Source organism: Sorex araneus, chromosome 3 (assembly GCF_027595985.1).
Source record: "Sorex araneus isolate mSorAra2 chromosome 3, mSorAra2.pri, whole genome shotgun sequence".
Lineage (NCBI taxonomy): Eukaryota > Metazoa > Chordata > Mammalia > Eulipotyphla > Soricidae > Sorex > Sorex araneus.
In genome coordinates, this window is record NC_073304.1 from 228,270,338 (window position 1) to 228,289,604 (window position 19,267).

The 19,267-nt window shown below is 47.0% G+C and overlaps 1 protein-coding gene across 3 annotated transcripts in view; it reads left to right on the forward strand.

The window, feature by feature from the left end:
* The window catches only part of CEP112 (centrosomal protein 112), a 463,550-nt gene that overhangs the window by 340,744 nt on the left and 103,539 nt on the right, over positions 1–19,267 (forward strand). The window lies entirely within an intron of this gene.

The window sequence follows — 19,267 nt, forward strand, 5'->3', positions numbered from 1 at the left end:
GCCTCCGGCAAGGCAAACACCTCAACCCGTCTGCCACCTCCTCAGCACTGTGATAAATAATATTTTTGTTGGTTTATTTGGTTGGTATTTTTGTTTGTTTCGGGACCACACCCGGTGATGCTCACAGGTTACTTCTGGCTCTGCACTCAAGAATGATTCCTGGCGGTGCTCAGGGAGCAATATGGGGTGGTGAGGGGCTTGCCCCCAGGTTGGCCGCGTACAAGGCCAATGCGCTACTTGTTGTACTATGCAGGTGATGATCTTAATGACCCCAAGTGGTACTCTTAACGAGCAGGCGAGGAGAAACCCTCTCGGGGATGAGGAGTATCAGCTGAACCATTTATAGCGTCATTGTTAGGCCAGAACACCCGGGACGCCTTTTAGAATCGGGGAAATAGAAGGATGCCCGCTCTCTCCTGGCTGTTAGTTAATCAACATGGCAGAAAATCTAGGAAAAGAAAGAAATAGGGGTGAATCCAGTAAGAAGAGAACCTCATAAAAGTGCTCTAAGCATTAAGTAAAAGCAAACGTATCAATACTTGAAATGAAAAATTGATTCACCGCCAGGTTATAATGCTGCGTAAGTTTCCGGAGTTCAGCATGCCTAGTTGTGCCTCACTGCGTCGACCTTCCAAGTCCTGGTGTTTGTCTACACTGCCCGACCTACCCTCTCCATTAACTCCTCACTCACTCCTCCCCTGGCCCCTTCCCTCTGGTGACCACCATTTTTTTCACAAAGTTTTTCAGGAGTTATTTTATTCGGTGTTATTGGTGTTGTTTATGTTTCACCCTTTAAAGGTATCATCCCTTAATCAGGCAGTAAGTCACTGTCTGACTTACTCTGCTGGCGTCATCACCTTAAAGCCCATTCATTTTATTGCAAAAGGCAAGACTTCATCTTTTTTAAATAGCTAGGTAATATTTCACTGAGTATATGGACCAGAACTTTTGTATTTTGCCATCCATCGGTGGACCTTTGTGTTGTTCCTGTGTCTTGGGCATTGTGGAGACTGCTATAAACATCACCTTGTATCACCTGTCATCCCGTTGCTCATCGATTTGCTCGAGCGGGTTCGAGTAACATCTCCATTTGTCCCTGTCACGTGCTAGTGTAGCCCACTGGCCTCTGATTGCTCTAGGAACACGAAGAGCATCAAACCGTTTTAGCAGCCTCTCCTTACTTGTCCTTCCCAATGCTGCCGTATTGGGGGCTTTTTTTAGGGTCAGGGGAATGATGCCCATTATTGTTACTGGTTTTGGCATATTGGATACGCTATGGGGAGCTTGCCAGGCTCTGCCATATGGGCGGGATACCCTCAGTAGCTTGCCGGGCGCTCCGAGAGGGACAGAGACTCCCTATGCTATAAACACAGGGATACAAATATCTTTTTTAATTAGTGCTTTTATATTTTTTAATAAATACTTTAGAGTGGTAGCACTGTATTATCATTATTTCACTTTGATATTTTTTTTCTTTTTTTTTTTTTTGGTTTTTGGGTCACACCCGGCGATGCACAGGGGTTACTCCTGGCTCTTCACTCAGGAATTACCCTGGCGGTGCTCAGGGGACCATATGGGATGCTGGGATTAGAACCGGGGTCGGCCGCGTGCAAGGCAAACGCCCTACCCGCTGTGCTATCGCTCCAGCCCTCACTTTGATATTTTTAAGAAATTGCATTCTGTTTCCCATAAAGGCTATCCTAGTTTACACGCAGAAATGCAAATCTGAACAATGAGATGGTAGTCCACATCCACTGTGAAGGACTTAATAATAGTTTTGAGTAAAGTGGGTTTTCACAAGAATTCAAGGAGAAATTCAAACTCCTGCCCCTGTCCTTGGGAAGGAAAATGGCACAGCTCCTTTGGAAACTAGTTTGACAGGTCCTCAAAAGCTTCACACCGAGTTCCCATATGAATGCTTTAGAAATGCCACTGGTTGGGCCAGAGATAGTCCATTAGGTAGGGCTGCTTGATTTGTATTTAGCCGACCTGGTTTCATCTTCAGCATTCCATATGGTCCCCCAAGCACTGCCAGGAGTGATTCCTGAGTGCAGAGTCAGGAGTTACCCCTGAGCATTGCCAGGTGTGGCCACTCCTCCCTGCAAAATTCCACTCCTTTCTATATCTGTAACAAACGAAATCATATTCTCCCCAGCACCCAAAAAGAACTTAAACAGGATTGTTTTCAGCTGCCTTTCAGTAACTCCAGTCAAACAGCCATTTAGATCCTGCATCAACTGACAGATATACTAGCCCTGGCATATTTAAAACAAACAAACAAACAAATAAACAAAATAGATGGATTATTTGACAATGGAAAGTGATAAAGTTTCCACGCCAAAAAAAAGGAAGAAAGAAAGAAAGAAAGAAAGAAAGAAAGAAAGAAAGAAAGAAGGAAGGAAGGAAGGAAGGAAGGAAGGAAGGAAGGAAGGAAGGAAGGAAAAGGAAAAAGAAAAAAAAAACCTCCTCTGAAAGAAGCTGGTCACCAGAGGCTGCCCATTGTAAGACTCCATTTATGTGAAGTTTCCAGAAAAGAAAAATCCATATAAACAGAAAGTAGGTTAGCGATGCCCAGTGGCTTGGTTCAGGAGGGGAGTAACTGCTGATCAGGGTGTGAGGCTGCTTTTTGAAGTGATTAAAATGTTCTGGAATTTGATGGTGGTGATAAACAGCTCCACACGTACGCTAATGCCATTCGCTTGTACAGGCTAAAGGTGTGAACTTTATGACATGTGAATTATATCTTACTAAGGCTGTTATTAAAAATAGGAAGTCTGACTGTGCTATTTGAGCTTGAAGGTGTGGACCAAAAATGCTCACCGTGCTGAGGATATGAAATGCCATGTTGGCCGGCAGTCTGGCAGTATCCTGTAAAATCTTCATTTGATTTATGAGCTATCAGTTCAACTTCCTAGCATAGGCCCTAGAAACTCTGAACCATGCACCAGAAGGCATGTTCCGGAATGTTCATGGCAACCTGGATCATGCAGGAACAGACTTGAAGCGCCCAGATGCCTGTTAACAGAACAATTGATTCTGATCTGCTCGCACAACCGAACATTTGAAAGCGGCGAAAATGAGTACAGCTTCCAATAAAATGTTAAGAGTGAATCAGAAACGGTTGCCTGAGAAACAGCCACTTGCAGGAACTTTCGTTGGACATGTTTATATAGTTTGAAAAGAACAGTAAAACGGCAAACGTGTTAGGAACACCTGCACACATGTGTGGTAATTGTTAATCCGGGAAGTAAAATTTCAGATAGTGATCAATTCTCTAGACGTGTCGGGGTGGAGCTGGGAGGAGACACGGGCATTGCATCCCAGGAAAGTTTTTTTCACGGATTCAAAGCAAAGAATGAAGAGGAAAGAGTCAATAACATTAAAAAAAAAAGTCAATAACATTGACTGCAAATGATTGATCACTAGCCTTTTGTAAGCCCAGCTAGAATAAAGTAACTTCTGTCTTAATTCCACACGGTCCATAAAAGAAATAAAAAACGCATCTGTGCCTTGGACCTCAGCGTTACTCGGCTAACTCACCTTCATCATCTCAGTCTTTCAGATCCCCCTTTTGATCATTGTGGCCTTACCTTTATTTTCCCCATCTCCTTACGCATAGAGAAGGTTTTGTCTTCATCCCAGTGCTTACTCACCGCTCTCTCTCTCTCTGATCCCTTGCCATCTTGAACTTCTACTGCGTCTACATGCTAAGCCTCTCCCTCTTTAATCTTTACTGTCCACTTTATCTGCATGAAGTGCCCAGGAAAGTTCCATAATTTGCCCCTAGTCACAACCACCCAGATCTGTTTAGCTTCCGAGCTTATGCTTTTCTCACTGTTCTCTCCTGCTCCCTTGCTGGCAGCTGTTGCTCTGAATACTTCATCGAAGCAGCTTGAATTGAGGAGAGAGATTGCTGGAGTAGTTCTAGGGTCCGGATAATGCAAAATTGACCCAACGTGGCGAGAGAAATAACGAGAGAAGACCATAACTTTGCGCTTTGAATGAGAGTAAGGCGCGTACTTACTGTTCTCTTTTTTTTTCTTGGTATTATTTTTAAAATAAACAGGAATGACATTTCTTTTGTGAGGGAGGTGGACGGTTTGGGGTCACACCCAGCTGTGCTCAGGGCGGCATGGCGAGCCTCTCAATAAAGACGATCCTAGAGTCTCAGCGCAGCTCAAAGAGCTAATGATTGATTAAACTCTCAGACACGTCCTCTCAGCTTCTCTCCCAAGCTTCCAACTCATCCAGCAGAGGGAATAGCTTCTGTCAAGTACTGAGTTTCCAGTTGTATATTGAAACATCTACAGATTGAAATAGCAACTACTGTAAAAAAAAAAAAAGTTTTCATAAACTTACTGATTAATAATTCATATTCGTTGCTCTTTTTCTCTTACTCAAGTGATGCAGAAAGTAGAAAATATCTAAAACTATAAACAGAATATTAATGGGACTTATAAACACACCAAATTAGACGAAACAGTTTATTACTTAACCAATAATTCACTTAGCATCGTTTCCTCATTGACCCGTGGCAACGTTTTTGGATGTCTTTGTATTGTTTGGGGACTACATCTGGGGGTGCTGGGGGGTGCTGCCAAGATGGCTGCTTGGGGACCTCTCCTGGTGTTGGGTATTAAACTCAGGCACCCCCCCATGCAAAGCCTGAACACTAGCTCTTTAAGCCTTTCTTCTCCCTAAAGTCAATTTTTTTATATCTGAAATTACATTTGAGATTAATCTTTCTGCTTCAAACAAGCGCCATAACAAGAAGTGTGTCACTCATATGCAAATGAGTATGTTAAAAATCTAGATGATGTATGTTAAAAATATGTTAAATAAAGCAGTCGTTTTTCATATACATCTGTCAAACCATACATTAGATTATCGTGTAACGCTTAACAGGAGCAAAGACATAAAAATATTATGGAAGGTAGAGTTTAAAAAAAATTAATTGGCCCATTTACATTTGGTCTTTGATGATAAATTCTTTTTAGCACATCAGAGAATAGTTGCTTCTTCCCTAGAGCAAAATAAAGGGTGTTTTTTTTTTCCTGCCTCGTTCTCTGAAAGTTTGTATTACTGCCCAAGTAATAAATGAATCTCAGCTTCTGTGGCCGCTGCCTCAGAGAGCTTCTCTGAGGGCGAGCTTTTGAAATATGATTAGATCTTAATGCTTTAACTATTTCCATAAGCTTGTTTCATAGTTGTTGGGTTTTTTTTTTAATTCAGTGAGTGCGGTGGAAATTCATATAAATCTTAGGTGATCATTTATGGGTGTTAGCCACATAAGTATATGTTGCAATGGTGAGAAACTTAATCTGTCTGTGTTCTTCCCCGCACCCCTTCTCTTCTTCCTGCAAAGGATTCTCAGATGCTGGGCATGAAGTCGCACGCACACCTGGTTGTGACGCTCACACAGCTTGGGTTGTGGGACCTTGCCGAGGGTCACACTCTTTTGCTCTGGTGCTTGCGCGTCACCAGGCTGTGGTGCAGCTGGCAGTGACCCAGGGTGCCCGGGTCCCGGCTGCAGAGCTGCCGGGCACAGAGAAACAGGCTCAGCAGAGAACCAAAGCTCAGGGGTCCTGCTGAGGGGTCCCACTTGCGCACGGCAGGCACTTTGGCCCTCGCACCATCTCCCAGTCCAGCATTTCTGTAGTACAGTCAAACCCCAGTGTTATTTGTGTGTGTGTGTTTGTTTTTATTGAATCACTGTGAGATACATTTACAAAGCTTTCATGTTTGGGTTTCAGCCATACAATGATCAGACACCCATCCCTCCACCAGTGCACATTCTCCACCACCAGTGTCCCCAGTATATTCCCCCTCCCCCTTCCAGCCCACCCCCTGCCTCCATGGCAGACCATTTCCCCCGTACTCTCGCTCTACTTTTGGGTACCATGGTTTGCAATACAGATACTGAGAGGCCATCACGTTAGGTCCTTTATCTACTTTCAGCACACATCTCCCATCCTGAACGATCCCTCCAACCATCACTGACTTAGTGATCCTTTCTCTGTCCCAGCTGCCTTCTCCCCCAGCTCATGAGACAGGCTGCCAACTATGGAGCAGTATTCCTGGCCCTTGTATCTACCGTCCTTGGGTATCAGTCTCATGTGATGTTATTTTATATTCCTCAAATGAGTGCAGCATTCTATGTCCCTCTCTTTCTGACTCAGTTCACTTAGCATGATCCTCTCCATGCTATTCTTTAGGTTCTCGTAAATGCACATTATTTAACCACTGTGTTGACACTCTAGACTAAGTGCATCTAATACAAATTTAGCATCTTCAGGAATAGGGCAGAGTTCAGGATTATGGTAATAGCAATCTAAGGGTTTTTTTCCCCTAAAATTGGATCTACCAGTATTTACTGAGGACATACTGAGTGATCTCATTCCACAGAGAGTGACAAAGCCTTAAGATGAAACATCAGCAACTTGATCCTAAATCTACCTGTTTTCTCACCTGACCCATAGAAGATGCTTATGGGTGTCTTCTCACTTCCCTTCACTCTCCAATCCCTAATGTATGTTTTAAGAAAGACCTTTAAACAGTAAAAACAGATCAAGAAGTATCATCATTAGCCGTCCACCGCTGTTTGGAGAGTGCCATTGACAATTTAATACGATCAAGTGATAGGTGAATCAAACTTCTTCTCAACATTCAACCCAATAAACATCAGCGCCTGGTACATGAAAGCACCGTGCAAGTGTTTTGTTAAATGCACAACAAGCTGGAGCTTTGTGAATGACATTAATTCTTCACCCATTCTGAGAGTTTTAAAGGTGGAAGAGAGAGTGAAGATAGCTCCTCAAAAACCATTGCTATTCTGTTTGATCAATCCTAGTAACCTACAAAGCATAATTAGATTTTTTTTAAAAAAAGCTCTACTTAGCTTTTGTGGTTTTTAAACCAAATTTCATCATTCAATAAAATGTTCGAAAGGTTCATCCTTGCAGGACTAGAGATACTATAGTACGGGGGTGAGGTGCTTGGAGCAGAGCCCGCCCGGACTGATCCCTAAGGACCACCAGATTGTGGCCCCAAAACAATAAAAGCTGTTTCAAAATCATGGAATAGCATGGGGGAAGGTTTATAATATAATGTATTACTGTATCACTGTCATCCCATTGATCATCGATTTGCTTGAGTGGGTGCCAATAACATCTCCATTCGTCCTAGCCCCGAGATTTAGCAGCCTCTCTTCACTCGTTCTTCCCAGCAGTGCCGCATTGGAGGCTCTCTCAGGGTCAGGGGAATGAGACCCATCATTGTTACTATATTTGGCATATCGAATACACCACGGGGAGCTTGCCAGGCTCTGCCGTGCGGGATAATATAACGTGAAGTAGAAAAACACTGGTCAGGACCCCCTTTCCCACCCCCCCTTCCCCGACTCCTCTCTGAAGGCTGAGTGGATGTGGAGGACAGAAGGGTCATGTCAGCTGCCACGTCGGCCAGGGGCAGGAGCCCAGGCGCCTCTGTCTCACCTGGCTCTCTCCCGGTGGGCAGTGGAGCCCCCTTGCCCCCTCGCCCCCTTCCGGAGCAGACCCAGCCCCCTCTCCTCAGACCCCAACCAGCATGCTGTTGCGAGGGACCCCTAGGCCCCTGTGTTGGCCAGAGGCCGGTCAAAGCTTGTTTTACAAGCCCTGAATCCAGACCCCTCGGCCCGTCCTCGCCTCCATCCATAGACTCCGGCCCAGAAACCCGCCCCCACCCTGCCCCTTGGCACCTTTCACTTCCTTGTCGTCACTCCTTTCCTGAGTGACAGTTCGTGGGTGGGGGAGCAAGCTGGATATGAGGCAGACTGGCCCCCCCAAGCCCCGCCCTTACTAGCAATAACCCAAGGACTGGGACTCCGGCATGCGCTCAGGTGCTTCTTTCTGACTTTGAGTTTTCTTTGTAATATTTTAAATATTTTTTTGTATTTATTACGCACACGCACGCACAGCCCCATTCATTGTTGATGGTGTGATGACGGGGGCCTAAGGGAAGCGGACCGTCACCCTCAGGGCTCACTTACCTGACTCTCAGCCTGTGAGGAAGGAGACCGGAAGGCTGAGGGTAGGTGAACTTTCCCGGGACGGTGGAGTTCACAGAAAAGGAGGACGGAAGGAGACGTGGAGAGCTTTGGGTGCCAGTGACCTGTGACTTCGAGGTTCTTTTTCTTTTCCTTTTCTTTCTCTCTTTCTTTCTTTTCTTTCTTTCTTTCTTTCTTTCTTTCTTTCTTTCTTTCTTTCTTTCTTTCTTTCTTTCTTTCTTTCTTTCTTTCTTCCTTTCTTTTCTTTCTTTCTTCTTTCCTTCTTCCTTCTATCCTTCCTTCCTTTCTCCCTTCCTCCCATCTTTCTCTCTCTCTTTCTTTCTTTCTTTCTTTCTTTCTTTCTTTCTTTCTTTCTTTCTTTCTTTCTTTCTTTCTTCCTTCCTTCCTTCCTTCCTTCCTTCCTCCCTCCTTTCTTCCCATATTTCTCTTTCTTTATCCTTCCTTCCTTCCTTCCTTCCTTCCTTCCTTCCTTCCTTCCTTCCTTCCTTCCTTCCTTCCTTCCTTCCTTCCATCCTTCCTTCCTTCCTCCCTTCCTTCCATTTTGATTGACCTTAAATTATGGTTATTCATGACTGAGTTTCAAGCATAATGTTTCAACACCAATCCCTTCACCAGGGTTTACTCCCCTCTACCAATGTCCCCAGTTCCCCGCCCACCCCGCTGCTGCCTCTGTGGCAGGCACTTACCCCCCACGCACCATTTTTCTTTTTGGCTCAGTGGTTTACATTATAGTTACTGGTAGGGTATCCTGCATGTGGCTCTCGTGTCCCTTCCCTGTGTCCCTCTCCCCACACCTGAAGACCAGTTTGCATGTTCTTTGTTTCTGTTGTTTCAGGACAGTGGTTATTCCCACACTATCTGTCCCTCTCGCTCTGACTAACTTCATTCAGCACGATACTCTCCAGATCCATCTACCTGGCAGCAGATCTGCAGGATTTCCTCTTTCCTAACGGCTGAGTAGTATTCCATTCTGTATCCAGTCATTTGTTCTTGGGCACTTGGATTATTTCCAGAGTTTGACTATTGTGAACAGTGCAGGAGTGAACACAGGCATGGAAAGGTCTTTTCTGGATTGTGTTTTAGTGGAATTGCTAGGTCATGTGGAAATTCAATTCCTAATTTTTTGGTTGGAATTGCTGGTTCATATGGAAACTCAATTTCTAATTTTTTAATTGTTTTCCCAAAAGTCTGGACCAGTCAACATTCCCACTAGCAATGAGTGAGGGTTCCTTTCTCCCTCACAAACATGCCAACACTAGTTGTTTTTGTTATTTTTGATGTGTGCCAGTCTCTCTGGTGTGAGGTGATATCTCATTGTTTTTTGATTTGCATTTCCCAAGTGGTGTCGGGAAAACTGGTCAGCCAGTGCAAAATAAGTGAATATCATGCATATCATGCACAGACATTAAGATATCAAATTAAAATGAGTTAAAAACCTTGATATCCTACCTGAATCCATGTTACTTCGAGGTAAAACAGAGGCAAAACCCTCCATGACATTGAAACTAGAGGCTTTTTTTTTTTGCTTTTTGGGTCACACCCAGCGATGCACAGGGGTCATTCCTGGCTCTGCACTCAGTAATCACCCCTGGCGGTGCTCAGGGGACCATATGGGATGCTGGGAATCGAACCCGGGTTGGCCGTGTGCAAGGCAAACGCCCTACCCGCTGTGCTATTGCTCCAGCCCAAAGCTAGAGGCATTTTTAAGGATCCAGCACTATTAGCCAAGCAAGCAGAAACACAGATAAATAAATGGGATGAAATTAAGTTATTAAACTTCTTCATCTCAGAGGAAATAATGACCAGGATACAAAAACACCCCACAATGAGAAAATATTTGCCCTTCAGAATTCAGCCCTCTTCATTCTGCAATTCTCATCTTCTTCTTTCTCAGTAGATTAAACACCTTGTCATTCCACTGGGATAATCTTGAGCAAGTTTTTTTTTTTTAACCCTTGATGCCTCTCAGTTTCATTGTCAATGAGGATAATAACTGTGCCTACCTCAGAGTTTCTGTTAATATGGTCAAACATTTTAAACACCACGCCAGAGTAAGAGTCAAATAAATATTTACGGTTTTGCCCTTGTCATCATTCTCATCATCATTAGTCTTGTCACCCGGGATTTCTCTGAGGGGAAACTACCTCCCGGCTTTCCCCAGAAATGCCCTGTGCCTCGTCCCTTTGTGACACACCCCTCAGCGTTACCCTCCTGTCAACATAAGTTTGCTGACAACGAGGGGACTCAAAATAAATGTCTGTGACATCATCCCAGGGACAGACCAGTTTAGTGCATACAATTAGTTTGTGGGTGCACAGGGGTGTGGGTGTGCCTGTGTGTTTGCATGAATCAAAAAAATCTAACCTGCGTGTAATCACATGGAAGTGAGCCAGTGTAGGAAGAAATGAAAGAAATTGGGGTGGTGTGAGGGCGGGCGATGGAGGGAGGACTAATAATTCAGCCCTTTGATAGTGGCAGGAGGGAAGAAGAGGCTGGAGACCCTGTTTGGGTGAAGGAATTTTTCTCCTTAACCCTTCCGGGGTGGGGGGGGCATTTTTCTGCCTTTTCGGTTTTTTGGAACTTTTCGCCGAGTTGATGTTTGTCCTCCTTAGATGTTTGATAGAATCCACTAGCAAAAGCACCTGCGTTTGAGAGGTGGGGAGCTGTGTTTTATATCACCCCTTCAGTTGCTTTTGGTCATTTGTGTCATTGGGGAGGTCCGCTGTATCTAAACAGTGTTGTTCACGCTACTTCCTTGCTCCCTGACAGGCTGACAGCAAAGTCCCTGGGATTAGTCACTTCTCTCTTCTCAGTGTGGTTTCTGATCAGTCTCTCTCTCAAGTCTCATTCATTATAGTCATCTCTTCTCAGAGAACCAACTTTGGGTTTTATTGATTTTCTCTCTCGTTTTGTTTTCCATTTCATGGATGTCTATTCCTTATAGTTACAATTTTCTCCTCCTTATTTTGTCTGTGGAATGGAACGATAGCACAGCAGGTAGGACACGCAGCTGGCCTGGGTTTGATTCCTCTGTCCCTCTCGGAGAGCCCGGCAAGCTACTGAGATTATCCCGCCTGCACGGCAGAGCCTGGAAACCTACCCGTGGCATGTTCAATATGCCAAAAACAGTAACAAGAAGTCTCACAATGGAGACATTACTGGTGCCCACTCAAGCAAGTCGATGAACAACGGGATGACAGTGCTACGGTGCAGTGCTGTTTTGTCTGTAATTTCTGTTTCTCGTGGCTTCTCATGAATCCTGAACACTTATTGTAGAACAATTTTGGGGAGAGTTTTCTCTGCTAGTTAGTAAAATAATTAAAAACTACAATTTCGCTATTAGTATTGATTTAGTTATATTTCATAAATTCTATTCTTCCATTTTTATTAATTTTAATTAATTTCAAAATTATTTCTAACTTCCCTTTTGATTTCTTCTTTGACTCAAAAATTTGGTATTTTTTTTCTTTTCCAAATAATTGGGAAATAGGTTTATTTCTGTTGTAAATTTCTAATTTAATTTTGTTGTGGTCAGTGATTATGTTCTGTATTATTTGATGTTCTGTATGAAATTTGTTGTATAGCCCAAAACATCGTCAATCTTGATTTATTGGCCATGCTTGGAAGTGGCATTTTTAAAATCATCTTTGTGTCCTCATTAATTTCACTTTTTCCCTAACAATTCCTGAAAGGAAGTATTACCAACTTATCTATTATAATTTGTGGATTCACCTACTTCTCCAATTCCCTCAGTCCTTGCCTATATATTTGGAAGCTCTGGAATTAAGTTGAGGCACATGAGGATTGATGTGTCATTTTATGAAATAGATTATGAAAAAAAATGTATTTTTCTCTGCTGAACCTTTTGTGTTCTGAAATCTACCTGGATATAGCAGGGCTGTGCCACCCATAAGTCCTCTTGGCATGATACATATTTCTCCATCATTTTCATTTTAACTTTCAAAAAAAATTAAAGTGCTTATCTTAAGACTATTTCTTAATCCAGTCTGACAACTTTAGTCACTGTAATGGGATTTTTTTTTAACCATTTATACTTTTGGAGAGCCCGGCAAGCTACCGAGAGTATCCTGCCCGCACGGCAGAGCCTGGCAAGCTCCCCGTGGCATATTTGATATGCCAAAAACAGTAACAAGTCTCAAAATGGAGACATTACTGGTGCCCGCTTGAGCAAATCCATGAGCAACAGGATGACAGTGATACAGTGATACTTGGCATAACTATCGATATCCGTTCTGCTGGTTTTCTTCTTTTCACTTTTGAGGGGTACACACAGCATTGCTCAGGGAGCCGCCTTAAGGTTTGGCACTTGGGGGGTAGTTACCAGCAGTTTTGGTGAGGACCAAAATTTTTCGTAGTAGCTGTTGTAGATTTTCGGAGTTGGTTTCCATTTAGCATTTTCCATCTTCCTGGACTTTTGGATTTCATACAGTGTGCATCAGCTGGGGATAAATGCCCGACTGTTGTGTGACAATGACAGTATTTCATTTGTAGTTTTAGAGGATATTTTCAGTAAATTTGAAATCTGTGTTGGAACAACGCCTTTCTTTTGGCATTTGAAAACTTCACTATTGCTTTCTGACTAGCATAGTTTTTGATAAGAGATCTTCAGTCAGACATGCCTTTTTCATGTATCGATTTCTCTGGCTCTTTTCCAGATTTTTATCTTTATTTCTTTCCTCATTTTTTGCTGTTTATAGAATCTTGATGTGCTTTTCTTTGTGCTTAGCCTCTTACTTGTTGCTCTTTTGGACTTCGGAGTTATAGTTTTCCCTATGTTGAGAAAGATTCAACCACTGCATCTTCAAATACTTCCCTGAACCTTCTCCTTCTAACATATAATTGCCCATGTGTTTGATGATGTGATAGTCTCATAAATTTCTACATTATTAAAGATTTACTTTTTGTCTCCATGGGAATCATTTGGTAATAATCAAAATGCCTGTGACATATAAATGAATCCTTTCACCTCTAAAGCTCAATCTGTTGTTAATCCCATCGGGGTAAAATTTCTTTTCGTGGGACACACTGTGGTGTTCCAGCCAGTTTAGTTAATTTTTTTAGCTTTCGTTTCTGTCATTTTGTTTAAATATTTCGGTTAATAAGTACCTATTAAATATTTGGCTATTTAAAAATCTTGGTTTAGTAATAATTTTGGCATCTTTGTCATACCCGGGTCTAACTCTAGTCTAGAATTATTTTCCTTCTCCTTTTGATCACAGATTCCTGCTTGTCCTAAGTTCTGAGGATCTTCCATTGTTGGCTCTGCGTTGTAAAATTTATATTTTGAAAGCTGGATTTTCTTAACCTCTTTCAGAAAATATTGGAGTTTACTTGAGAAGCTGTGTGACTTGCAGGTGACCAGTTGGTTCCATTTGTTAGGCCAGATCCGAGATAACTTTACAGTGAAGTAGGTGGGTTTCCCTAGTCCTGTGACCGAAGTATGACCCTGGCATTCTAGAAAGACAATTTTTTTTATTTTGCTTTTTGGGTCACACCCAGCGATGCACAGGGGTTACTCCTGGCTCTGCACTCAGAAATTACTCCTGGTGGTGCTCAGGGGACCATATGGGATGCTGGGAATCGAACCTGGGTCGGCCGCGTGCAAGGCAAACGCCCTACCTGCTGTGCTATCGCTCCAGCCCCCTACCCCTGGCTTTTGCACTCAGGAATTACTCCTGACGGTGCTTGGGGGACCATATGGGATGCTGGGAATCGAACCCGGGTCAGCCGCATGCAAGGCAAACGCCCTCCCCGCCGTGCTATCGTGTCAGCCCTGGAAGACAAATGTTGGATGATCACCCGCCATCCTGGCTGGTCGAGACTCGGCCCTCTTCCAGCACTAGGACTTGTTGATCTCAGCGCTCACTGGTCACTGGTTGCTGGGACCTTCTAGGACTGAACTCTGTGATGCACAGCAGGGAGATCAGCCACAGACTCCAGAGGAACTCGTGTCTGGAATACAGCTCCTTCCTGTCCAGACCCCTGCCCCAAGTCCCAGCCTCTGTCTCCCCCTCTGCCCTGGGCCGAACCTACTTCCATCACGGAGTGCAGGCCCAGAAGGTGCCTGGGGCAGGGACCACGCAGGGCTCCTCCCCCCTTTGTGTCCTGACCCCAGGGGCTACCCGCCGGCTGGTGCCTTCATTGGGCAATTATGACCCAGCATACGCCCAACAAGCTCCCCCATACACAGTCAGCAAACAGCTCCCTCCTTGCCCCGTGGAAATCAGAGCATCATTTTGGTTGAAAGAAAGTTTCGGTCACTCCCAGGAAAAGGAGCAGCGTTGCAGGATTCCTTCCCTGTGGACGGGGCGAGGAGCGAGGGGCAGGGTCGCCGGGGGCACGCGCCTGTTACAGGGGTGTGGGGGCCGAGTCCTCTCTGTTTCCATGGGTCTGACTCGGAGGGCCCTGGAAAAAGCACCGTGGGAGTTTGGGGGGCAGGGCGGGCGGGGTGGTACCCAAAGCGCAAGTCCTTATCTGACATCCCGAGTCTGGGCGGGTGCTCCCGGGTGGATGCCCGGGAGGTGACTCGGCCACTCCACCCCGGGCCCCACCCGCCAGCCGCATCTCTGTCCCTCCACACATGCGCTTGGTCGGCCCGGCTGGCAAGAGCATCTCAGACCAACGCTTTCTGCTACTTGCTTGCCCTGCAGTCTGCCAGCCCCCCCACACCCCTCCCCTTAGTAATAGAGCCGGACCCCTTGCCTCGGCTCCGTCTTCCCCTCTCTCCGCTCCCTCCCTGTCCTTTTGCTTCTTTGTAGTTCCACCGACATTGCTTCTCTCCCTGTCACCAGAGTGGTCCTCGTGCTCAGGCCACGAGGACAGTTCTCCAGCCTCCCGGGCCCCCCCCCGCCCCTCCCCTCGTGGTCAGCATCATGTAGGACAGTTGACTGGTCTTTGAAACACGACCCTGGTACCCTGATTCCTCATCTCTCTGGCCATTAACCTTTGGGAACTTTCCTCGTCATCTCTTGCGCGTTTTGATTTTTGAGTCACAACAACTGCACTCGGGGTTCATTCTGGTCTGTGCTCAGGGATCACCCCAGGCAGTGATCAGGGACCATATGCAGAGCCTGTGATCCAACCAGGTGACTAGCATGCAGGACAAGAGCCTTACCCGTCCTTATCATCAGTAACTGCAGCATCTTCATACCCAAGTAATATTTTACAGATACATATATATGTGTATATATATATATATATATATATATATATGGGACTGGAGCAATAGCACAGCGGGTAGGGCGTTTGCCTTGCACATGGCTGACCCGGGTTCAATTCCTCCGTCCCTCTCGGAGAGCCTGGCAAGCTACTGAGAGTATCCCACCCGCACGGCAGAGCCTGGCAAGCTACCCGTGGCATATCCAATATGCCAAAAACAGTAACAACAAGTCTCACATTGGAGACGTTACTGGTGCCCACTCAAGCAAATTGATGAACAATGGGACGACAGTGCTACCCTTGATGTCTTTTTATTATTATTTTGGGGACCATACACAGTGGTGCTCTGGGCTTGCTCCTGGCGGTGCTTGGGGGACCGGATGGGGTGCCAGGATACACTGGATGTCTTGAGACGCTCATCCGGCAACATAGCTGTAAAGAGCGTGTATTAGTGATGTCTGGGTTTATGCCTCAGATATATATATATATATATATATATATATATGTATATATATATATGCAGAATGGAAACGAGCCTTCTGAGGTTGGAGTGGCCTGGATACCCCCCTGGAAAGTGCCCTCATTTCCCAGCTACAAGGGAGGCCTGTTTCCAGCTTGCTTGGGGAAAAAAAGTACATGTGAGCATTTGCCCCCCACCCCTCAGCGCCTAACCAAGATCTCCCCGGTGAACTCTTGGGATCAGGCTTAAGGAGGCGGGGGGATTTGTGGCCTAACCTCTAAAGAGCTGCTTTAGGCCTGAAATCTGTCGCCTGCCCGGCTCTGGCCCGGCCCGCTGTGGCTGCTGGAACCAGAAAGCCTCTGGTAGCAGGCTCATTCGGGGACAGAAACTCCTGCCCGCCGGTTGGTGCGGCCGAGAGGGACCCTCTTCCAGGGCGAGACTGCTCTCCTCGCCTGTATCCTTGCCGTGGGCATTTGGCTTCGGGGCCCCAGGGCCCCCCCTGCCCCCCCCCCCCGTCACTTAATTCTTTCCCAGAGGCCTCATCTCCGGGTACCGTGATTTGGCCCCTCAGCCAAAACCCTGTGAATGAGGTCCGAGCCTCAGGCCACTTCTGTTAGGAAGGCTGCTGGCCACGGAGGTAGTAGAGGAGCGGGCTGTGCCATCTGTCCACTCCCGAGGTGACCGTTCACGCGTCAGGCTCTCTGCTGAGGTCTGCGCCTGCGTGCCCGGGTCTCACATGACCGGGACTGGCCGGTCCACTCCCTCGCGCTGGAGGGGAGGGATGGCCGTGGAGGGGCAAAGGCATCGCTTGCTCCTCCCGATGATGAGGCCAGGAGAAAGAGGTCACTTGCTGCCCGGTAAACAGCGTGGACGGAGCCTGCCCATTCGTCCCCACACCCCGAGGAATGAGAGTAGGACACTGGAAGGGGCGAGAGGCCGGTGTTTTCAAACCACCTTGGCTGGGCACGAGAAAGAGCCGCCGGGAGTTTTTAAGTCCTCGTTGCCTGGGGAGGGAAATCAGCAAGAGAGGAGATAATAGTCATATCTTCATTTATATCACTTGCCATCCCGTTGCTCATCGATTTGCTCGAGCGGGCGCCAGTAACGTCTCCATTTGTCCCTGTCGCGTGCTAGCATAGCCCAAATAGCATCTGTAACAGTAACATCTACCGTTCCAGGAGTACAGGAGAGGCTGAGAAGGAGCCAGGCGTGAAATGGGCTTAAGGAATCTGAGAATCCAACAGCCAGTTTCAGGAGGGGGGATGGAGGGGCGGGGCTTGTGGGGGACCAATAATGGGCCGCAAGCTCTTTCCTGTTCTAAAACTTTGGGAAGGCCCAGGTGTTCTGTGCCGTCAGAGAGAGGCAGAGGGGAGCCTGGCTCCTTTGCGGGCAAGTCCGGGAGTGGGTGGTGCCATCCCGGCATCAGAAGGAGGCCCAGAACTCCATGTCCTGGGCTCACAGCACATCTACCTGGACCCACTGCCCACAGCGCCTGCCTGCCCCAGCGCCTGCAGATGGGCGGGGCCGAGGCACCAGTGCTGCCAGGCTCCTGCAGGAGGAAGGAGCCAAAGTGAAAGGGGGGATGCAGAAAAGTACAGATGTGCCAGCTGACCTGGAAACATCCGGGAGAGAGAGAGAGGCATGGGGGGGGCGGCATTTAAGAACCAAATCAACTCGGGAGAGAGAGACTGCGCTAAGGATTCTTTTCTGTCTGCTCCTTTCCCGCCGCCTTGTTTCACTTCATATGTTTATGTGATTTATGGTCTCGATAGAGCTGGAGCGATAGCACAGCGGTTGGGCGTTAGCCTTTCATGCAGCCGACCCGAGTTCGATTCCTCTGCCCCTCTGGGAGAGCCCAGCAAGCTACCGAGAGTATCGAGCCCACACGCCAGAGGCTGGCAAGCTACCTGTGCATATTGGATATGACAAAAACAGTAACAATAAGTCTCACAATGGAGACGTTACTGGTGCCCACTCGAGCAAATTGATGAGCAATGGAGTGACAGTGACGGTCTCAATAACAGCAGGGATTCAGGCAGGAAACATTCATTGGGCCCCCATCGTGTCCCCGCCTCCCCTCCCCTCCTTCTCTCCTTCCCCCCTTCACCTCGTGATATGCTTCCTATTAAGGATCGTTCTCTCTTTCCTTTTGGGTATCATGGCTTGCACTAGAGGCATCGAGTGGCCGTTGTGTTCGATCTGTAGTCTACATTCGGCTCGCATCTCCCAACCCGAGTCAGTCCTCCAAACACCCTTTACTTGTTGTTCCCTTCTCTATCTGAGCTGCCTTTCCCCCAGCGTGTGAGGCCGGCTTCCAAGCCATGGAGCCAACCTCCTGGTCCTTATTTCGATTGTTCTTGGGTGTCAGTCTCCCATTCTGTTACTTTATATTCCCCAGATGAGTGCGATCTTTCTATGTCTCTCCCTCTCTTTCTGTAACTGTACCCCACACAGTGATTCACTAATAAAAATTAAAAAAAAAATTCAAAGATCAGTTCCCAGAACTGGAGCAACAGTACAGCGGGTAGGGCGCCTGCCATGCAGCCGACCCAGGTTTGATCCCAGGCATCCCAAAGGGTCCCCCCCGAGCAGTTCCAGGAGTGATTCCTGAGTGCAGAGCCAGGAGTAATCGCTGGTGTGGCAACACACACACACACACACACACACAAAATACACAACGAAAGATCAGTTCTCAGTTTCTGTTGTCTTTGAGTACTTGTCTCTCGACTGTGTTACTTTACGTATCACATTACACAGTGCTCATTCTCTATCCAATCTCTCCTTCCAACCCACTCAGCGTGATACTCTCCAGACCCATCCGTGGAGCCACCAGCGGCATGATTTCGTCCTTTCTCCTAGCTGAGTAGTGTCCGACAGTGTCTCTGTGCCACAGCCTCTTTACCCAGCCATCATCTGTCCCTGGCCCCTTTCTGAAGCCCCAGGGCTGTCCCCTGCTCTGACTCCATCATTCTCTGCAGCTGAGTGCCACTTCTAGGGACTCTTAACCTCTCTGCTTCACTGTCATCATCTGCAGAAAGGCCAGTGATGATGCTAGTCAGAGAACCGGGGTGGCGGGTGAGGCCGGGGGGGATGGGGGGAGTCACTTGGAAATGCCAGACCTTGAGGCTGAATTTTTAAAAGCCCTTTGATTTTGCCAATTGAGTTGAGGAATCTCTTTCCATTTAGAAAGACAGAAACTAGAGGGGGGAAAAGAGACCGGAGTAAACCGAGGCTGTGAGGAGAGAAAGGGCGGGAGGAGAGAGGCCAGTGAGAGGGGACAGGGGTCTTGGGGGCAGCGACCAGAAGCTTCTCTGGAGTTGGAGAGTCCCGTCCACACTGCCGAGGCGGGGATGGCCAACGGGGGCGCCGAGGGTGCGCATCCGGGGCCGGCTGGGGACCCTCAGGGTAACGCGGTGCCCCCAGAGGGGGGGCACAGAGCAGGGAGCGGGTCACGGGGGAAGACGGGAGAAGAATCCCGGGGGGTGTGGACAGACTCGGGAGGGCCACGCAGTGACAGGGCCCGGGATGGTTTGACCCAGACGCTTTTGTCGCTCTACAGGGACAGTGGCGGGTGTTGGGTGCAG